The sequence below is a fragment of the Puma concolor genome, chromosome B1 (assembly GCF_028749965.1).
Source record: "Puma concolor isolate L17-30 chromosome B1, mPumCon1.1.hap2, whole genome shotgun sequence".
NCBI lineage: Eukaryota > Metazoa > Chordata > Mammalia > Carnivora > Felidae > Puma > Puma concolor.
Window position 1 is genome coordinate 41,402,255 of NC_141670.1, and position 21,695 is coordinate 41,423,949.

The 21,695-nt window shown below is 46.8% G+C and overlaps 1 protein-coding gene across 18 annotated transcripts in view; it reads left to right on the forward strand.

The window, feature by feature from the left end:
• ANK1 (ankyrin 1) overlaps window positions 1-21,695 on the forward strand; it is a 217,477-nt gene that overhangs the window by 49,780 nt on the left and 146,002 nt on the right. The gene's annotated exons all lie outside the window — the stretch shown is intronic.

Consider the following 21,695-nt stretch of genomic DNA (forward strand, 5'->3'; position numbering starts at 1 on the left):
CCTTGATCTTGGACTTTATACCCTTTAGAACTGTAAGAAATAAATGTCTGTTTTTTAAGCCACCTGATTTTTGAGATTTTGTTATAAGCCAAGCTGACCGAGACAAACTGAAATGTGAAAAAGTAGTCACAGCTGTAAAATTAAGTAGTATCATTAATGAGTATATATTTTTTATGATACGCTTTTATTTTTAGAACAGTTTTAGATTTATAGAAAAATTACAGAGATAGTATAGAAAGTTCCCATATACCCCACATCCAGGTTCCCCTATAATTACCATCTTACATTAGTATGGTACATTAATGACCCAGTGTTGATAGTTTTATTAACTAAAAGTTTGTACTTTATTAAGATTTCCTTAGTCTGTTCCTAATGTCCTTTGTTCCAGGATGCCATCCAGGATGCCATACTACAATTCATCATCATGTGACCTTAGGCTCCTCTTGGCTGTGACAGTGTCCCAGGCCCCTTGTTTCCAATGACCTTGACAGTGCTGGGATCCGCTGGTTTTCTAGGGTTTCATTTTGGCTAATTTGGATATTATCAGTCGTTGGCAAAGGCAAGGCCCCGATCAAGGGTGCCCAAATATTATGTTGGGGAGGTCCTGCAGTGGATGAGAATATGGGGTGAAATACACCCCTTTCCTGGGCAATATTTAATCAAAGAATTCTCATTCCACTCATCTGTGCAAACCAGAGATGTAAAGCTTTCTCTGGGACCAGGGGGGAACCGAGGCAATTGTCTGCTGAGCACTGTTCACTTAATAGTCGTCTGGGGAGAAGGGTCCCAGCGCAGCTCAAGGAGGGAGCATACTGGGCTGTGCACAGAGGCTCTGGAACCCCACTGCCTGGGTTTGCTTCCAGCTCTGCCACCTACAGCCCAGGTAACCCTGGCCAAGTGACCCTGTTTCCTCCCAGTGAGGGTAACAGTAGTACCCATTTAATTAATGTCTGCAAAGTGCTTAGAGCATTCCTGGCCCAGAGTCAGCACTAGTATTATATATAAAAGCACCAATTATAACTCGGGAAATCACTGACACATAGAGAAGACAGGTGAGTTCCTCAGCCACAGCGCCGTTCCTAGCTGACGCAGGTGGGACGGATGTTGTTATACTTTTGAGATTGCTTTAAGACACAGTGCAGAAGTGTGTGGCACATAGTGCGTAACACACAGCAGCTGCTATTAGGATCGTTTGTAGCACCAGCACTCACTGCCTTGCCCAGACCCCCCTAGAGATTCAGGTCATTTATCCAGTGGTGAACCTGTGGGCTCTGCAGTCAAATGGACTAGCGTTCAAATCCTGGATGCTCTCACTGCCAGCTGTGTGATCTTGGGCAATTTACCAAAACTTTCTGTGCCTCGTCTTCCCCATCTGTAAGATGGGGATGACAATAGTGCCTCCCTATAGGCTTGCAGTGAGAATTTAGTGAGATTCTGGGTGTCAGCATATAGCAAGTGCTCTATCAAGGGGAGTGATTAACGTTATTAACATATCCATGGGCACTGCCTTTGTGGAAGGCATTGTTTAGGGGCTCAGGGAGGACCAATGGCAGAAGGGGGTGGATGTATGAAGGAGTCAACATCTGACTTCCCAGACCTGTTCCCTGGGGACTCAAGTTATGGATGTATGAAGGAGTCAACATCTGACTTCCCAGACCTGTTCCCTGGGGACTCAAGTTACTTGAGCTTTCCCTGAAGCCTCAATCTTTTTTTTTTTTTTTAATGTTTATTTACTTTAGAGAGAGAGAGAGAGAGAGAGACAGAGCATGAGATGGGAGGCGGGAAGCAGAGAGTGGAGACACAGCATCAGAAGTAGGCTCCAGGCTCTGAGCTGTCAGCACAGAGCCCGACCCAGGGCTTGAACCCACGAGCTGAGCTGTGAGATCATGAGCTGAGTCAAAGTCCGACGCTTAACTGACTGAACCACCCAGGCGCCCCCTACAGCTTAAAAAAATTACCGTTTTTTTAAGATGAATGTGCTTTTGCTTCCTTACTATGTTTATCAGGGTGTCATCTGATTAACATTTTTAAGGTCTACCATTTGCCGTAGACCATGCTAAGTGCTTTCTTTCATGCACATTATTTCGTTCAATTTTCACAAACATTATCCCATTTTCCGGGTAAATAAATGATGACTGAGGTCATGAGACTGTTAACATTGGAATAGGAAGCCCCCGGGTTAATATGTTTGCTCCCTGCCTCTTCAGCACAACGATCCTGGCCTCGAGTAATAAAAACACGTCATCTTTATTAATGAAAAGTTACTTAAATCTCCATCAGGGTTGGGGCACCTGGGTGGCTCAGTAGGTTGGGCGTCCGATTTTGGCTCAGGTCATGATCTCCTGGTTTGTGAGTTTAAGCCCTGCGTCGGGCTCTGTGCTGACAGCTCAGAGCCTGGAGGCTGCTTCGGATTCTGTGTCTTCCTCCCTCTCTGCCCCTCCCCGTCTTGCACTCTGTATCTCTCTCTCAAAAATAAATAAACATTAAAAACAAACAAACTCCATGAGGGCAAGGACTGCTTCTTGTCCCCTTGCACCCCTGAACCTAGTCCATGAAGCAGCACCTGGAATGTGTTTAAGAAATGTTTGCTGAGTGACTGCATGACCATAGAGATTTATAGCTGTATGGCTCCACTGCCTCCTTTATCTCATCTGAGCCTTGAAACTAACCTGTGAGAAAGGAGCTGGTGATGTGTTCTCCATGTTGGGGGGGTCAAAGAAATGTAAGGAAAATGAACATGCATTGAGGGCGTTCTGCAGGCAGACATTTTGCCGGGGCTATTTCATTGCATCCGTGTATAGAGTCTTGGAGGACTTGACACACAGCTGCTGAAGCCAGAGTCAGGACAGTGAGTGGCCCCCACACACTACCCGTGGCTCCTGCTACCTCTTACTCTCCTTTTTGGAGGCTTCGGCCTTCGTGGCCCCTAGAACAGGCCAAGTGGTCTCCAGGCACAGAGAACAGAGCTTGGCCTAGTACACCATGATACTTCAGGCTCCCGGCACCACCGCTACCGCTGTAAAGGCAGCAACCCTGCCCTCCTTGCTGACACCATGTCGGTAGAGGGCCTGGCATGTGAGGTGTGCTCACAGTGTGGTGACTCTTGTCATCAGGCATTCTTGTTCTTCAGTCACATGGTACCTGCTGTGGGAGACAGGAGACAGAGCAAGAAATTACCGGAGGGTGAAAATCTTGCTTCATTTATTTATGTTACGAATGACTTCCTCTCCTCTGAGAAGGAGCAGGAACTAAGGATTTTTTTTTTTTTTTTATTTCTTCTTCTTCGTTTTTTTTTTTTTTTTTTTTAATTTTGGTTGTTAACAAAAGAACTGAACCGTCAGCAGGTTTTCCTTGTTGAGAAGGGATTTGCAGCATGAAAGGAGGTCATTTTGACAAGTCCTATGAGTTGCACTGGGCACAGGGGAACTTTCTGGCAAATCAGGGCCTACCAGAACTGCTGAAGTATTTTTCTCAGGCCTCAGAGAGTCATGTAATCCCTGACAAAGTTCCAAGGGGGAGCGTCAGCCCCCCTGTAAAACAGCTGTGCCAGCACAGGCCCAGAGAGAGCCTTGGGAATCAGCACATTTGAGCCGAACTGCTCTCCTTCTGACTCTCACTGACCCTTGGCAGACTGTGGGTCCTGTCCTCTCTCCCTGGTGGGGGCTATGAGGAGGCCGGCTGGGTCTTGTGCTGGATGTGAGGGTCCCCGGGGCGCAGGCGAGGCTTTCGTCTGCGGGACTTGGGGACGGCGTGACCCCCGATCAGCATCTCAGCGTGGAGAGACTTCCACTGCTGTCCAGTCCAGGAGTTGGCAAACTTCTGTAAAAGGCCAGATAGTGGATATTTTAGATTTTTGCAGACCATATGGTTTCTGTCACAACTCTTATTCTTCCTTTGATTTTTTTCCCAACCATTTTAAAATATAAAAATCATTCTTTGCTTGTGAGCCGTTCATAAACAGTCTGGCTGGATTTGGCTCGCGGGCCACAGCAGCCCACTTCGGGTCTAGTCTGTGCTCCCCGCCCTTGCCTCCAAGCCTCCCCATGACATGCTGGTTCTCTGGCCCCAGCTTGAACAGCTCTGCAACCGCACATCACCCATCACTCCTGCCACTGGATGTGCGGACTCACTGGTAGCGGGCCCTGCAATCTCTAGAGCATCTCCTTCATTCTGGCTAATACCCCTGTGGCTGCGCTGACCCAATTCCTAACCGCATTCTCTCTGCCTTCAGTTCAGACGTTCGGGTGTTGGGAATGAGCACCCCTCCACGCCCTGGGGGGTCCTAGGTCCCGGCACTGTCCTGGGAGAGTCCTCTGTGGAGTGGAGGTGTTCACTGGCGCTAAATGAGTGTAATGTCAGGAGGAGAACAGTAGGCGGCAGCACTGAGCTGTATATACTCAGTTTCAACCTCCACAGGATCTTAGACCCAAGAGGACTGTGGCCTTTGCATGCTCATTAGTGGACAGCAAGGATGCGGAGCTCCAGAGGGCGGGGGCAGGTTCCGGAATCCTTCTCAGGGGCTCCATTCCCCTCATTGCTTCCTCTATGATGGAGCCATATTCTTGTACTTTGGTTGACATCTTTGATGCCTTCAGGACATCATCATGGTGGCCACTAAAAGTCCACACGGGACCCTGATAACCTGTTTGTGCAGATAGATATGGGCCCAGCCACATCCATGAAACTAAGGCTGAAATGGTCAGGGAGAGGTTGGAATGGGCGGCAGATTGGAGAGCTGTGTTTGTAAGAACTTGTGTCGTGGGGTTTGGGGATGGGGCTTGATTGGTCTGAGCAGGGAGCCTGGAGGTGTGCCTGGTTTGCTAGAACAAAACCAAAGTGCTGCACCCTGGTGTCAAAATTCAGGTCATTTAAGTGATCATCGCCGGGTGACTGGTGTTTTGAACCTGAAGAACCATGGAATCCAGAAACCCAGAATTCACCTTCCTCTGCCTCCACCTCAACCTCCCACGTCCCATTAATCTCCACATCTGCTGATACATGTCCTCCTAAGTGCTTTTCAAATCTGCCTCCTGGTCCCTACTTCTACTGCCCTGGCCTGCTGCAGACATTGGTACCCCAACCCTGGATGTACCTGGAGTAGCCTTTGTGAGATGCTCCTTGGACATGGTCCCCTGACATGTTAAAAGCCCTCATGTCTGCTCAGGATAGAGTGAAAACCCCTGAACTTGTCATGCCAGCGCCCCCACCCCCACCCCCAGGCCCTCCATTCCTATCTCTTGCCCCTGATTTCCTGGCCCAGCATACTGTTGAATACACCCTGTGTGCTCTCAGCTTCTTGCCTCTGTGCCTTTGTCCCGGCCTCTGCTTGGAGTGCTATCTCTCTCCAATCTCCAAGCTGTGCCCCTCCTCTTTTGAGACCCAGCTCCAACCTGATCTCCAGAAAACCCAGCCCACAGGCCTGCTGCTGCCCCTCTGTGCCCCCATCACCCCCACATTCAGCTCTATTATCCTCTTGGCCTGTTGTGGTGGCGGTTGCCCCCAGAACATGAGCTCCTGGAGTGCCAGCGCTGTTTTGTATCTTTGTAACCACAGCACTAGCACAGTGCCTGGAACGCAGAGGTGTTCAAGAAATGTTTGGTAACTGTGTGGACGGTGGACAGTGGGACCAGATGAGGACTTGAGACACCATCTGACCCCCGCCGAGAATGCTAACCCATGTTTTAGACACCCAGGAACAGGGGACAATCCGCGCCCACCTTTAGCTGTCTTTCTTCTCATGACTCGCCTCCTGATAGCTGATCTCACCCAAAGCCCTGGCACTTCAGCCTCACACCTGGAGAGTGGCTGCTGAGCACCTGCTGGAGCTTCTAACATAAATTCTGAAGAGATGTTTCCTTTGTGCTCCCAGAAAGGCAGCGCCACCTGCTTTTGTGGGGGGGGTGGGGGGGGGGAGGCTGTGGGTGGCACCTCCCCCAGGCACCTGCTATAACCGCAGGGCTTTGGAAAGTGTAAAGACCGCTGTGAGTTGTCCAGGGGTGACTGCGGAAGACCCACAGGTGGGCTGTTTGCAGAGTCCGTCTGTGGGAGTCTTCTGGGGGTGACCTGTGATATCCTTTGAGAGGATCTGATGTGTACGGGGGGGGGAGGCCTGGGAGGGCTTGGGTGCCCTCCCTCCAGCCCGCTCATGAATAGATTCTCAGGCTAGGTTTGCCTTTTCCCATTTGACCTTGGGGTCCAGTTTCTGGGAGGCAGTAGAAGTTGGAAAGGGTGTGCTATTTGCCTGGCCTTCCCTCCCCTTCCTTAGCACCTCTGTCTGCTTTGGGGCCAGGTTTCTAGAGAGATCTGCCTGACAGAGCCAGGTCTCTAATCCCCAGGGGATGTGCTAGGAGATGAACAATATGGGTGTGTGAATCTAAATTGATGGAAGCGTAACAAATTTCCTTCTGATGTGTGGTAGGTGAGGCCACACCCCGGTGGATGGAGGACAGGATTGTCAGATTGAATAAATCAAAATACACACAAATATTGCACTGTACTTCTATCAGAACAGTCTTCTTTGTTTATCTGAAATTCAACTTTATTGGGCATCTCATATTTTCTCCGGCAGCCCTGGTGGAGAAGTCTCCCTTGAAGGAGGTGGGCATTTCTGATGTCAATCAGTCAAGAAGAATGGGCTCATTCAAGAGATTGGGCTAGGAAACTGGGCCTTTGTACCAAAGTCGCTCCTCTTGGTTTTGCTTTCTTGAGTCTACAGGTCTTTGGCCAGCCTGGTAGTAGGAGAAGTGGCCTCTGGCTCAGTGACGTGGAACGGGAACCAGGCAGGTAGCCAGTGAGTTGGGCATTACTCTCTGGGTTTATTTCCCCTTTCTTGGCCCTGAGCCTTTAGACAAATTACATGACATGCTCTGGTCTGGTGTCTGATGGGCTGGAGCATTGAAACAAGGGCATGGTTGGTACATGGGCAGCAGTGCCCAGTAAAGCCAATGGGAAGGGCGTAGGTGGCTCCTGGGAAACTGGAGTTGACATTGGGGTCACTTCTCTTTTTCCGTCTCTCTGTCTCTTCACTGGGGAGTTTTCCTCTCTTTTCAGACTTGGAGGATCTGGGCTTGAGTTTTAAAATGATTTTTAATATTTATTTTTTGAATTTAATTACAGTGAAGTTCACTCCTTATTTTGTTCCGTCCTGTGCGTCATGATGAATGCCTAGAATCATGTACTGCCACAATCAAGATACAAAACGGTCCTATCACCCTCCTCCCAAATTCTCTTGTGCCGCCCTTTTGTAGTCAAGTTCTCACCCACCCCCTCCCTGCAACTACAGTTCTGTTCTCCATCCTTATAGTTTTGCCTTTTCCAGAATATCATTTAAGGGATCGTGCAGTATGTAGCCTTTGTTTCTGGCTTCTGCTTAGCATAATGCATTTGAAATCCCTTCATGTTGTTGGGGCACCTGGGTGGCTCAGTCGGTTAAGTGTCCTACTCTTGATTTTGGCTCATGATCTTATGATCATGATCATGATTTCAGGTCATGATCTCACAGTTTGTGATTTGAGCCCCAGGTCAGGCTCTGTGCTGACAGCATGGAGCCTGCTTGGGACTCTCCCTCTCCCTCTCCCTCTGCCTCTCCTCTGCTCATGTTCTCTCTTTCCCTCTCTACATAAATAAATAAACATTAAAAAATTTAAAAGAAAAGAAATCCATTCATGTTGTTGTATCAATGGTTCGTTCCTGAGTGGTGATCCCACTGTATGGATGTGTCAGTGTTAATTCACTCACCCACCAAGGATATTTGAGTTGATTCCAGTTTGGGGCATTTATAAATAAAGCTGTTATAAATATTTGCATACAGGTTTTTGTGCGAACATAGATTTTCATTTATCTTGGTTGTATACCGAGCTGTGGGATTGCCGGGTTGTGTGCTAAGTGTATGTTAAATGTTATAAGGAACTCTGGGCTTGACTGTTATCAGAGGGAACTGATGGGTTCCCACAGCCTCCCACACTTTTCAGATGAGAGCTGTTTGGATTTTTTATAGATGGGAAAATGGAGATCCAGAGGGATGATGGAGATCCAAATGACTTGTCCAGAGTTTCAAAGAGAGTCAATGTCAGGTTCCAAGCCAGAACCTGGGTGTCCTGCCTCTCAGATCCCTGTTTTGTACCTACAATTTCCTTCAGCAGCTTTTGATGCAACTTTATTTTCTTGGGAGACCCTTTCTCGGACACTCTGGGCACCACTACTGAGCTTCTCCATCCACTGATAAGGAATGTGACCAAAAGGATTGATCCATTTGGTGAAGAAAAACAAGTATGTAAGCACAGCCGTATCGATGAGCTGAATTACTCTTCAGGTGTTATGAGAGTACTTCAGACACAGGCCTTGCCTTGGTTATTTGACATGATGGAGTCGTTTGCAACCTTATTCTTGTCTGATTCATCTACAAAATTATTCTTCTGAGATCTTCTCAAGCAGAACGGACACACACTGGTTTTCTGTGTTTTTCCTTGGACACCGGATACTGTTTGCTTTGTCTTGTTCAGTTCTGACTACATCTGCCTCGCACCTGCCATTTGGGATTTCTGTCCTATCCCTGGAAGTTCTGATCTCAGAGAGGCCTTCCTTTATCTGCTCCAAGTTTACAGTCAAGACACCGGGTCCTGAGACTCCCTGGGAATCTTGGCTTTACCACAATCCCAGCTTTTGAGCATTTCAGTGGAGGATTGTTATTTGTGCTGTCATTGTTATGTAGGTCACTTTTTCTTTGGAGCCAGTTGATGGGGTTTTATTATCTGTGGAAAGCAGCCATACAGAATGGAGAATACTTCTGATTGTTGATTTTGCTTTAAAATAGTTTCCTATTTTAATAAGCCTCATCAGGAGCAGATGACCCCAGGGAGGAACTGCATGCTTATCTGGTAACCTATGTACTTTGTAGAAGTTTGTGTATTTTGAAGAAAAAGAGAGGGGTCTTTAGATGCCTGGCATGGGGGCACATATTGGGCTGTCCCAGCTTGACAGGCACATGACTGGAGATGAGTTGGGCAATGGCTGAGTGGATGTTTTCGGTTGGATTCGTAGAGGCACAAAATTAGAATCAACACATATTTAGTACCCAGGGTGTGCCAGGCAAAATGCACTAGATACTTTCATTTATATCGCCTGGGGAATCTCTAGACAAAGAGAGGGAAACCTCACTTATAAAAGCAAAATAATTTGCTACATCAGATTTTTCTTGTAAAAAACCACTTAGGCGACAGCAGTCTTTTAAATGATCAGGTCCTCCAGGGCACATTGAACTGAGAATCCAAAAAGAGAATCTGAATTTTGGAAGACTATTTACTCTATCCTAGGGAACTGGAAGTGGCAGATCTTGTAGAATGGGGTGGACAAGGAGAAAGTAGAGCTTCATGGTGAAGATTGGGACTCCAGAGTCAAATGCCAAGGTTCAAATCCAGCTCTAGTCACTGCAGTGAAACCTCGAGCAAGTAACACTTAGCCTCTCTGAGCCTCAGTTTCTGCATCTGCCAAATGGGGGTAGTGCTGGCTTCACTCATGAGGTTGTAATGAGGATTAGGTGATGTATCTGTAGCCCCTCAGGAACACTGGCTAAGATCACAAAGCCACAAGAAGAAACCTCAGATTTATTTTTCTGGGAAATGAGATGGTTGAGGTTTTCCCTTGAAGCCTTGTGGAGGAAGCTTCTGAAAACCGACTCACAGATCCAGGAAGGTGCTTCCTCAAATGCCCCTGATGTGTAAACGGTGGTTCCCATAGAAAGTGAAGGAGGGTTCGGAGGTGACATCAGCAAGACAGTGGCAAACTATGCAGTGAGCAGGGCTCACTCCCCACCACAACCCCTCACTAACTGTTCTAAATTTGGGTCAGAATATAATTTATTCTATTTTATTTTAAACACTGAGTCGCCCCAGCTTTTTGGTCACTGGGACCCAGATGGTCCAGTAGTCGCCAGGGGGCATTCTGGGGAGGGCAGGCAGAGTCGGGGTGAGCAGGGGCTCTGCCCTTGGACCAGAGAAGGGAAGGAGTGTCCCTGTGGGTCTCGCCAGGTAGCCAAGCCAATAGGGCTTCTGCTGGAGCCTGTCCTTGCCTGCTGTCTTCAGGGTTCCCCAGGGGATTAGCAGCCTGCCAGCATCTTCCCTCCCCCGCACTGATTTTATAGTGTCCACTGATGCTCTTATGCATGGTCTTCTCCAACCTTCTGTGGAACAACTTCAGGGAAATGAAAAGTAACTCCCCCAGCAAAGATGTAAAGGACTGTGAAGCGTGCAGGAGAAACAATGCCTATTTTTGTTACAAGTGCCCTCTCCCCGGCTCTGTCACTGCAGTGTGAGCAGGAATAATCCAATTAATGGTGGCACCCAAGGGCATACTGTGCTACTGTTTCAAGGACACAAGTGCCCTCTGTATCAGACTCACCACAGAGGAATAGACAAAATGTACTTGGAGCACAGAGGAGAAGACTCATTTATCTGGTGGTGTTGATGATGCTGATGCTGATGAGAATTACAAGGAAAGACAGGCTTCATGGAAGAGGTGACGCCAGGGCCGTTTAAGATAAGGGAGGTCAGGCAGGAAATAGAGGCTGATGGCCACACAGATGGAACCTGCCATCCCCCACCCCCATCGCACACCTTAGATTGAACTTTCAAATTTGGAATATGGAGATGGTGAAGGTTAAGAAGGTATTTCACAGAATGTTGGACCGTGAGCTAAAAGGAGGCCACAGTGCATGTGCAAATGAGGAAAAGTGGCCCACAGAGGTAAAGTGACTTGTCAAAGTCACACAGCTAAGCAAGTGCAGGGTCAGGACTGGGGAGCAGTTTGCCGGGGCGGGGGGGGGGGGATGGTGGGGGCTCTGGAAGGAAGACGGAGAGGGAGAGGCATCCAGATTTCCTGTCCCCTCTTCCTCCTCCAGCACCACAGCCTTTGATATGCAGTGAAGCATTAAACAGGAGGTGACAGAGGACTGGTAACTCCAAATGGATGGCCAGGGGCTGGGATTGGAATGTCCCCAGCAAGCGAGGGAGAAAGTGTCCTTTTCAGTTTCTGGGACCTTGGGACTGAACTGGATTCGTGAATGATCTCACTAAGCTATTAATAATAATAGGAAGCCACTCTTTCTTACTCCAGCTGGTGTGTGTGTGTGTGGGGGGGGGGGTGGTTTGTGTGTATGTGTGTGTGAGTGCATGTGTGTGCGTGTGTGTGAGTATGTGTGTGTGTGTGTGTGCATTTATGCTTGCGAGCAGAGGGAATCGCGTTTGTAAAATGGGGCCAGAAAAATGCCACTTTAATGCTAGAAAATAACTGTCATGAATTTGCAATCCTTTCTAACCTACATTTTCTTTTAAAGACCTTTTAATTTTATTTATTTTTAAGTTGTGAAGGGTGTGCGGAGAGTTTGCCTCTTATTACTTCTTTTATTGACGCTCGAATCCTTCGGCTCCAGGGTGGCCCAGCCGTGATACAAGTCCAGCCCAGTCCAGGGCAGTTCTCGCCTTCCATCAATGCTCTTTAGGGAACCGCACTATGTCTACACTAGCCAAGGGAAGGGTTGAATTATGAAGTTACAAGATGTGAGACTCATGCTTTTCTAGGAAGCACTTGACAAAAGTGCACCATGAGCTTGGTCTTTATTCCAGCTTCTGGCGGTTCTGAGAATTTCCACTTTTGCATAGAAACACCAACACCAAAGGGTGGGGGTGTGGGGGTGGAGGGTTGTGGGGGGCGGGGGAGGTCATGGACTCTGCAAAATAAGAAATGATCTGAAAATCAGCAAGTACCATGTGAGACATGGTTGCTGACCTTTAGGGGCTTCCATTAATTCTAAGGACATAAGACCAATTCTCCAAGTTATTAGAAAAGACAAGACAATATATCAAGCACCGAATTATGCAATCTGTATAACGAAGGCTGAAAATATTGACAGGAACAAAATTAGTACAGACTGAGATTATTAAGCAAGGCTATCAGGACAGGGAATTGAGGGTGGGGGGAAGGTTTAGGTGGTAGAGAGGACGGAACGATATGAGAAGAACGGCATGCCTGAGATACAGAAACGAGAATAAGAGGGATGTGTTTACTGTTGTAGTGAGGCTTGAAAAAAATGACAGAATACACACTATTATACATGGTGTAAATCCAATTTTGAAAAAAATATGTTTTATTCATATGCCACGAAAAAAGACTGTAAGCAAATGTATCAAAATATAAATAATGTTTATCACATGGTGGAGGGATTTACGGGTAATTTTCAGTTTTCTTTTTGCTTGGTATCTTCTGTTTCCAGTGAAATGATTTATTAGTATAATGACAAAAAAAAACAAAGCCATTGCTCATTATTAAGAAAGGGGTGGGCTCGGGTGCCAGTGGAGCAGTGAGTACGCAGCTGCCCTGGGGAGGGTGTGCCTGGGGAAATATTCAGCCCAGCACCGGGCACTTCGGGGCCTGGAAAGGCCAGCTCCAGGCAGCGGGAAGATAGGCCAGTGGGCGGGTGGGTTCCTCGGTGGAGCCCTGTCCAGCACTAGTGAGCAGGGAGAGCTGGGGAGGAAAGGGCTTGCTCCGAGGCTCTGACAAGAGTGAATGGTTCAGACTCCAGGGTGGGGCTCCAACCCTGGGCCCCAGCAGGGTCACAGATGGTGAGATGGGTCAGAGAAACCTGCCTGGAAAACTAGGACAATCTCACAGGCAGGAAAGGGAGGATAAAGAATCTACCAAGGGACATATCAGGGGCCCTGAGAGGCCCTGAAATGACCTTTCCTATCTCTAGGATTGGATGCCCTCATCAGCACGCAGTTCTCAAGTTGGCAGGTTTCTTTGGATTGGGACTTCGAGGGATGAGCTGGTGATCTCCTGTGTATACTCACTAGTGGATAGGATAAGGAGTGAGGTGGACGTGAGATCCCATTGCCCTGTCCAAAATCTCCACCTGTAAAGGTGGGGTTGTTCTCTAGTGCTGAGCGTGTGCCTAGTGGCTGTCTGGGAAGCTTGCCTCGGCCGACAGGAGCTGGTTCTCAGGGCAGCTGCCACACCGTGACACTGGGCATGGGGACTGCATCCAGAGAGGGCCCTCTTGGGCATCGCATGGCTATTTCCAGGTATGAAAGAAGTACCACGGCCACATTTTGCTTAGGACAGAATCAGTACTAACACCACTGCTCACCTGACTGGGACACGTTTGCTCTACCAAGATGCATCCATCTAAAGGCCTAATAAAACACTGCATTTTAACAGGTAAAAATCACTCTGACCCATGTACAGTGGGTGCTGAAGGGTGGTTCTCCCACCCAGAATGGAGGCTCGATCAATGAGCATCACTGCCATGAGCGTGATCAACGGGAAGGCGTGACCCAGAGGCTAATTCTAGGGGAAGGGCAGAGGCTGAGGGAGCTCCACAACTTACCAGCAGCTGCAATGAAAGAATAATGGAGTATTGATCATTCATATTCATAGAAGTGTTTTTATTTACCTAATCCAAAGGACAAGAACACCGTGAACTGGAAAATCTTTTTAGCCAGAAGCCTGTGTGACAGAAAATTGGAATGGCTGAAATGTCACATTGGGTTACTCTGCCTGTAATTTGTGAAATTTGCCTCACTTTCTTGCTGCACCCACCATAACCAGTGGGCAGCAAGAAGCCCTCACCCTTGAGTAGACAGCCTGCGTGGGGAACGCAGGCCCTGGAGCCAGATGGAGCGGTCTGAAGCCAGCCTTCCCCGCCAGCGGCTGTGTGTGGACAGAAACGTGAAGGCTTGCAGTCTCTTTAGCATGAACTCCTACGCGGATGCCTCCATAACTAAACTCCCTTGGATGGGACTCAAGGGCTCTGTTCTGAACGCTGTTGTCTAGAAAATAAGACCTATGAAGGTGGTGTTGAACTTCCCGCCTTTCCAACACATTCCATCCGCGGTCTCTGGGGAGAACTCAGGCGTTCGTGACTATGCCCCCACTCTGGAATCACAGTATCTGTCATTGCTGTGCCTCCTAACAGCTCAGTGAGTTTTCAGTGGAAATAGTGAAATGAAAGCAGTAAGAATTTGCAAGTCTGAAAACAATTCTGCAAAGGAATCATTTTTCATGTAGTTTGTGCTGACATCTTTCGAGGACTGGGAAGTGAGGGGATTTTCTTTTATATTGCAATTAATCACTGCGCAGAAAGCATTGTATGTGTTTTATAAATACATGTTGCATGGATGAGTTAATGAACCAAAGTGATAATAGTTATGTAATAACATGACATAGTTTTTAAGTTTAAAAATACTCAAAATGAGAGCTTTCTGGGTGGCTCAGTCAGTTAAGTGTCTGACTTCAGCTCAGGTCATGATCTTGAGGTTTGTGAGTTTGAGTGCCGTGTTGGGCTCTGTGCTGACAGCTCAGAGCCTGGGTCCTGCTTCAGATTCTATGTCTCCCTCTCTCTGTGTCCCTCCCCCACTCATGCTCTGTCTCTCTCTCTCAAAGATAAATAAACATTAAAATAATTTAATAAAAAATACTCAAAATGATACTTTATTCTGCTTAGGGATACGTTATATACATATGTTATAAAGGTGTATAGAAGGGTGTGGAGTGATAAATACACAATATAGTTGGGTGGGGAGGGAGGTGCAGAAGGCAGATTTAACAGTTTGCAATGTTTTATTTCTTGAGCTGAGTGCTAGCTACATAGCTGTGTATTGTATTTTTCTTTGTCCTTTTCTGTATGTCTTAAATATTGCATGATACATTTTAAATATAAATAAAACTACATTTAAAAATATCTCAAATATAAAGATCGCTTCACTGTAGGAAAAAGTGGAGGGCGGAAAAGTTGAGTTAATATGTCTGTTCCTTCCCTAAGTTGGATGCTTTTTTTCTCATCTTGCTCATTAACGCCCACTCCCTTTCTTATCTATACCAACCATTCTCTCTCCCTAGATTGTCCCTTCCAGCGTTTCTAAGTAATTATATCTTCAACTACCTGCTAGAAGAAAAATACTTCCATGCATCAATATGGAGGCTCTTGATGAGATCCAAGTGGCGTTATTTCATGTAGTCACCATCTTCTAAGTAAAAGAGAAGGCACCCTACTGGGAGAGGAGACGGACGTTGGTTGGGCACCAGTTCTGTGCCTTATTACACTCATTACACATATCACCTCATGTAATCCTCATAACGGCCTGAGATATAGGTATCAGCTTTCCTATTTTTTTTTTTAATTTTTTTTTCAACATTTATTTATTTTTGGGACAGAGAGAGACAGAGCATGAACGGGGGAGGGGCAGAGAGAGAGGGAGACACAGAATCGGAAACAGGCTCCAGGCTCTGAGCCATCAGCCCAGAGCCCGACGCGGGGCTCGAACTCACGGACCGCGAGATCGTGACCTGGCTGAAGTCGGACGCTCAACCGACTGCGCCACCCAGGCACCCCTCAGCTTTCCTATTTTATATGAGCAATGGAGGCTCTGCGGTGCTCAGCAACTTGCCCAGGATTGGGTGCCCGTGGGAGGGGGATCCCCAATCACAGTCTATGGCAGAAAGGGGCTCACACCCAGATGGCCCTGTCCTCCCATGCTCTTTCTCTGTGCTTCTGATAAATGTGTGACCAGTGGCACACATTTGGGAGGTGTCTGGGGAGCTAAAGATACAAGCCCATGGTGGTTCCCTGTAGGGGAATTGACTCATTACCCTGATGGTAAGCTTTGGTCCTGTGGTCTCCAAAGTGGGATCCATGTACCCCAGCGGTGTGCAAGAAGAGGTAGCAAGATGATATCTCATCTTTTTAAGATTTTCTATTTCAGGGGCGCCTGGGTGGCGCAGTCGGTTAAGCGTCCGACTTCAGCCAGGTCACGATCTCGCGGTCCGTGAGTTCGAGCCCCAGCGTCGGGCTCTGGGCTGATAGCTCAGAGCCTGGAGCCTGTTTCCGATTCTGTGTCTCCCTCTCTCTCTGCCCCTCCCCCGTTCATGCTCTGTCTCTCTCTGTCCCAAAAATAAATAAACGTTGAAAAAAAAAATTAAAAAAAAAAAAGATTTTCTATTTCATCATATGCTTTATAATGTACATAATATGTTCACAGTATTACTTGTATATGATTTATAGATAAATAATGCATATATTGAAGGTATATGCTCAAAAATATTTTTATTGATGGGAGTGTGCAGTTTAAAAAAAGTTTGGAGATTTTGCAGACTCTGCTCAGCTGAACTGATCCACCTTGTTTCAGACCAGCCATTGTGTTAGTACACAAGTGTTGAATGGGCTCAAGTCTCCTTGTCCAGACCATGTCCTTCCCGGTGCCTGGTAAACTTGGGCACGTGGCTGCAGAGACACTCTTGGAACTATTGGCAAAGTCCTAAAGAACTGCTGAGGAGATTGGAAGCAGGTTAGGTGTCTCTTCAAGAAAGCAGATTTCACAATGCCAAATTCCTGACAAAAATTTAGAATGGATTATTAAACAGATGGTCTCTGGTACCTAGCATGGGTACACCAGGAATGAGTCATGCCAAAATAAACTCATTTGCTTTATAATGCCTGACAATAATTTATTGAGAGAAATCATTCATTCATTCATTTTTTGGGTGTACATGCATACATTCATGGTCCACTTGACCAGTAATTACTGAGGATCTATTATGTTTAGAGCCCTGTGCTTGGATGACATCTAGCGATGAACGTATCGCAGTCTCTGTCTCCAAAGAGCTCTCCTTTTAATAAAGGAGACAAACATGTACACAGATAACAATAAAATAAAGTATTTCTTAAGTGCCACATGGTGGTTATATTATAAACAGAGTGACTATATTACAAACAAATGGCCCAGCATTCAGCAAAAGGAGACTACTGTAGGGACAGGGACTCCTGACAGCACTACCGTCCATTTAGCAAGGAAAGAAAACACGAGAGCTCTACTTATAGTTATCTTTTAATATAAAATTTTGATTTTCTATTTTGTATATGTCTTATATTGGCAGAGTCTCTCATAATGTCTTTGTAGACAACATGAAAAAGAAGTTGAAGACATTTGGGTTGGGCGATAATAGTTAAGTGACTTGAACAACTAACTAGTTGGACACCTATACCCACAGTGGTGCATGGGCCCGTATCAACCCACAGAGGGTTCCAGTAATGTGCTGCTGGGCCCCTCTGCAGCCATGGACTAGTTAACCTTCCAGTTTACTGCTTGCTTGCAGACACAGCATATTTATTTAACTATGTGTGTGGGGGTAGAACATTAAATATATTCAGACACGGAGATCATAACTGTGTTCTATCTGGTGTTAGCACGTATCTGGAGTGTTGCGTCAGGATGTCCAGATGAAAGACCGTGAGAAATGTGGACACGCTAAAAGTCTGCTTGGAGAAATGAGAATAGATAATAAAGACAGCCAGGTTTACTGAGCACATACTATGTGCAGGCACCATGGTGAGCACTGTCCATGCATGATCTCCTTTCGTCCTCCAGGTGGGAATACCCACCCTGGGCAGGGCCTGGGCTCTTGGTCTGTAAGGGAGGCCGTCTGGGGGATGTGGGGCAGCCACCGCCCTCTGTGGGGATTGAAGCCAAGAGGAAGGTGGTGGTGGGCAGAACCGGGACCAAAGGGAGGGAGCTCTTGTGTGCGAGGAAGGACCTTCTGAGCCTCTGGGACAATGTTGTTCTGGAAGGTCAAGGGGAGGCAGCCCCACTACCCGCCAGGGATGTCAGAAGGACTCCGGCACTAGATGACCTTTGAGGTCCGTTCCCACTTTGAGTTCTATGATCCTGTGTGAAACGAAGGGCCTGTAGTCCGTTTGCATGCAGACGGGGGGTTTGAGGGCCATTAAGAGGGACACTGATCTGGCTTCAGGGTGGCCTCCGTGGAGGAGCTACAGATGGCTTCCCTGTGGAAAGCCAGTTCCTTTCCAGAGAGGCCAGATCCACGCCCCGAGGGAAGGGCGGAGCAAGTCTGAGCGGCTACAGCCTGGGACTTACCTTTCAGAGGAGAATAAAAACCAGCCTTCCACCTTCATACCTTCTAACGTGAAACTTTAGATTCGTTGATTATTCAGCTGAATTTTGAACATTCAGCATTTGTCAGGATGGCTGACTTCCTCCCCAAACACTGCCTCGTTTAGGAAATGCCAGACTATAAATAATCAGACTATCTGTGCCGCATCTGAAAGCATAAGCTGAAGAGTTTAAGAGTCTAAAATGCCTTCTGGGCTGCAGAATGACCCTGAGACAGAGTATTCAACTTTAAACATTATCATTAAATTTTGGGATTTTTTTTTCTACATTTTATTTATTTTAGAGAGAGAGAGAGAGAGCACAAGTGGGGGAGAGGCAGAGAGAGAGGGAGACACAGAATCCGAAGCAGGCTCCAGGCCCTGAGCTGTCAGCACAGAGCCCAACACAGGGCTCGAACTCACAAACTGTGAGATCCTGACCTGAGCCGAAGTCGGACGCTCAACCGACTGAGCCACCCAGGGGCCCCAAACATTATTATCAGATAGGCAGTAAAGCTAGAATTTTAGGAAACCCAAAGCAAAATTCTCTCTCCCTCTCCCTCTCTCTGTTTCCCTCTTTCTCCTCCTCTTCTCTTCCAACCACCACCCCCTCTACCCACACATCCATCGGATACCCGGTAGGAGAACTCTAGTGATCAATTCACCCTCAATAACATGGTTAATTTATGTTCACAAAGTGGCATGAGAATCTAAGATTTAGTCAGAAGAACAGACTCCAGCTTTAGTCATGGGCAACTCAGTACGATTTTCTGAGTTGCAGTTTCTCCCTTTGTAAAACAGAAATAATAATAAATATTTTAATTTTACTCATTTTTGAGAGAGAGAGAGAGAGAGAGAGAGAGAGCATGAGCAAGTGGGGGGAGGGGCAGAGAGAGAGGGAGATACAGAATCTGAAGCAGGCTCCAGGCTCTGAGCTGTCAGCACAGAGCCTGACCCAGGGCTTGAACCTGTGAACTGTGAGATCATGACCTGAGCCGAAGTTGGATGCTTAACCGACTGAGCCACCCAGGTACCCCAGAAATAATAATTTTTAATGATAATAAAAATCCCGGGATTGTTTTGAGTATTACACATATAGTGTATGTCATTATGTTTGCAAGTTGCAAATTGCTCTACAAATGTACATTATTACCATGATTATCATAAGACGGAAACCTCCTGCTGGTTTGAAGGTTTTTTACCGAGGTGCGTATTTGGTGTAAATGCACTGTTTGTTTTATGGATCCTCGAAGGACTGGGATAATTAGGTAAATAAATCTCTGCTAAGCCAGCATATGGAACGACCAAACCAGGTGGTCGTGTCTTTAACTCAGGTGGTCGTGTCTTTAACTCTCAATATGCACAAAGAAGATATAAGCTGTAAGGGAGGAGATCACAGTGGGGACTAAGAACTACTGTCCAGCTAAGGACAGTTCTTGAAAGGGTGTCATCAGGGGAGTGCAGACCCCGGATGGAGCCACGTTGAGGTGGTCTGATGTCAGGCCCCCAGACCGCCAAGGCAGGAGACTCACAGGACAGGCATAGCTGGGTGAGTGGTGTGGGATGGTAATCCTACAGTAAAAAGTCTGCTTATCAAAGAGTTAAAAAAATAATAATAACAAATACCTATGGCTAGCCAGGTGCGGGAAGTTGTATTTTTCTGGAGGAAAATTGGAAGTGCCCATGAAACCTCAAAAATGTTTATGAACTTGGATGTTAGCCAGTCTAGAAAAGTATCTGGGAAAGAACCTAAGGAAATAATAACAATATTAATAACATTAATGTTACTAATAATATTAATAATTACAATATTAACATTTACAATATTAATTGTAACATTATTCAAATCAGCCCCCCAAAATTGGGAAGAAACTAAGTGTTTAGCGATAGGGAACAGGTTACATGAAATAGCAAACACCCTCAGGACGCCTTCTGCAGGCACTAAGAGATGTCACAGATGTGAATTTTTCTCACGTGAAAAAACATGATATGCTGTTAACAAAAGCAGTTTATAAAATGTCATGACTCCTATTTTTGAAACCATAGGTATTCTTATGTGTATTATGTATGCATTTTTAAAAGTCTGCAGAGATAATCACTAGAAAAATAACAGCAGCTAACACTTCCTGAGCACTTGTTGTGGGGCAGGGCTTTACACATGTGTTACCCCCAGTTACTCCTCCCGCCCCCCCCCCCCCAACTCCCACATCTCCCACTGGAGGGAGCATTCATACTCTCTCTGGGACTGAGAGAAATTAGTAAGGTGCCCCAAGGTCATGTAGCTGCTAAGTGTCAGAACACAGGTCTGTCTGACTCCAAAGCCTGGGTTCATGACCCTGCTTCGATATAATCTTCCATTTGCAATAGTGGTTATATTCAGACAGTAAGATGACAAGTTATTTTATCATTTTTCCAAACTATCTGATTATAAAAAAAACAAACCCTTTTATCTTATGATAAATTCCCATTTCCTGTGTATTTAAAGAAATAAGTGTGTTCCCCCCAATTGGCTAGGGTGGGGAAGTCAACCTGGGGAAATCCATGGATGCCCAAGGAGGTGAGTGGGCATGAGAGGCTACTGCAATTTTGGACACTGCCAGAAAAGCCCCCATCTTCGTGAAGTGTCAGGAACAAGGGAATACATAAATTAGGGCATTTGTCACTTTTGGCATGTATTATCTATAAGCATGATTATGGTGTAGGTTGATGATGATAATAAAGTGCGTTTAGATGGAGCACTTATTGAGATCCTCATAAATATCCCGGGCAGCAGGCAGAGAAGGTATTTTTGTACCATTTTACGGATGAGGAGGACTGAGGCCCAGAAAGAGTAAGCAGCAGGTTCTGGGTTCTGTAGCCTGAGGTAACAAAGGCTCAGTTCAAATTGAGACGGTCTGACTCCTAGTCCAGTGTTTTCTTCATGACAAGGGGCTTTCAGGAAAGTTGTTCCAGCACTGAAACGACCCCATGGGAGTTTGGGTGGGACTGGAAGGTGCAGGGCGCAGGGTGGGTGGGTAGCAGAGAGCCACAGAGCACTGTGCTCAGAGCAGGCACTGATCCTCCCCTGCACTCATCCTCCCCTGCACTGATCCTCCCCTGCAGAAAACCCTTTATGGTCTGGCCTCAGGGTAGGTGCTGCTGACCTGGGAAGCGGCCCCAACAAGCTCCTTCTCCAGAAAAGGGCTCCATTCCCCCTCCCTCCTTCTTCTCTCCCCCTCTCCTTTCCCCTCCTTTCTCCACCTTCTCCCCTTTCACTCCACCCCATCTTCTCCTAGAAAGAGAACGAGTGCTCCCTTTTTTCTCCTCCCCCTTGTAGAGAAGGAAATCCAATGATGCAAATCTGACTTTCCTTGTCTAGGGCCCCTGGAAGACCAGTGTTTTACCCTCAAATTTAAATATAAGAGGAAGTGAATGTCCTTAGATTTCCACCTCTTACCTCAGAGTCTTTTAGAGATGATCAGAGATGTTACTGGCCCTTCCCCTCCCCCAGGCTGTCATTGTCCTCATCACCATCGCCACCATCACCACTCGACCAGGTCTAGCACACAGCTGGCTCTGACCTGCCATTCCTGTCAAGCTGTGTAGCCACGTCCTGGCTCTTGGATGTAAGGTTACAGTGTTGGGTTAGGGGTTCAGGGAAGGAAGGTGAGAGAGTCAAAAGGGGTGGCGCAATGACTCAATCTTCCATGCTGGACTCCAGGAGGCATAAATTCACACAAACTACCAGTGGCTCACAGCCATTCTGGAGGCAATATACTAT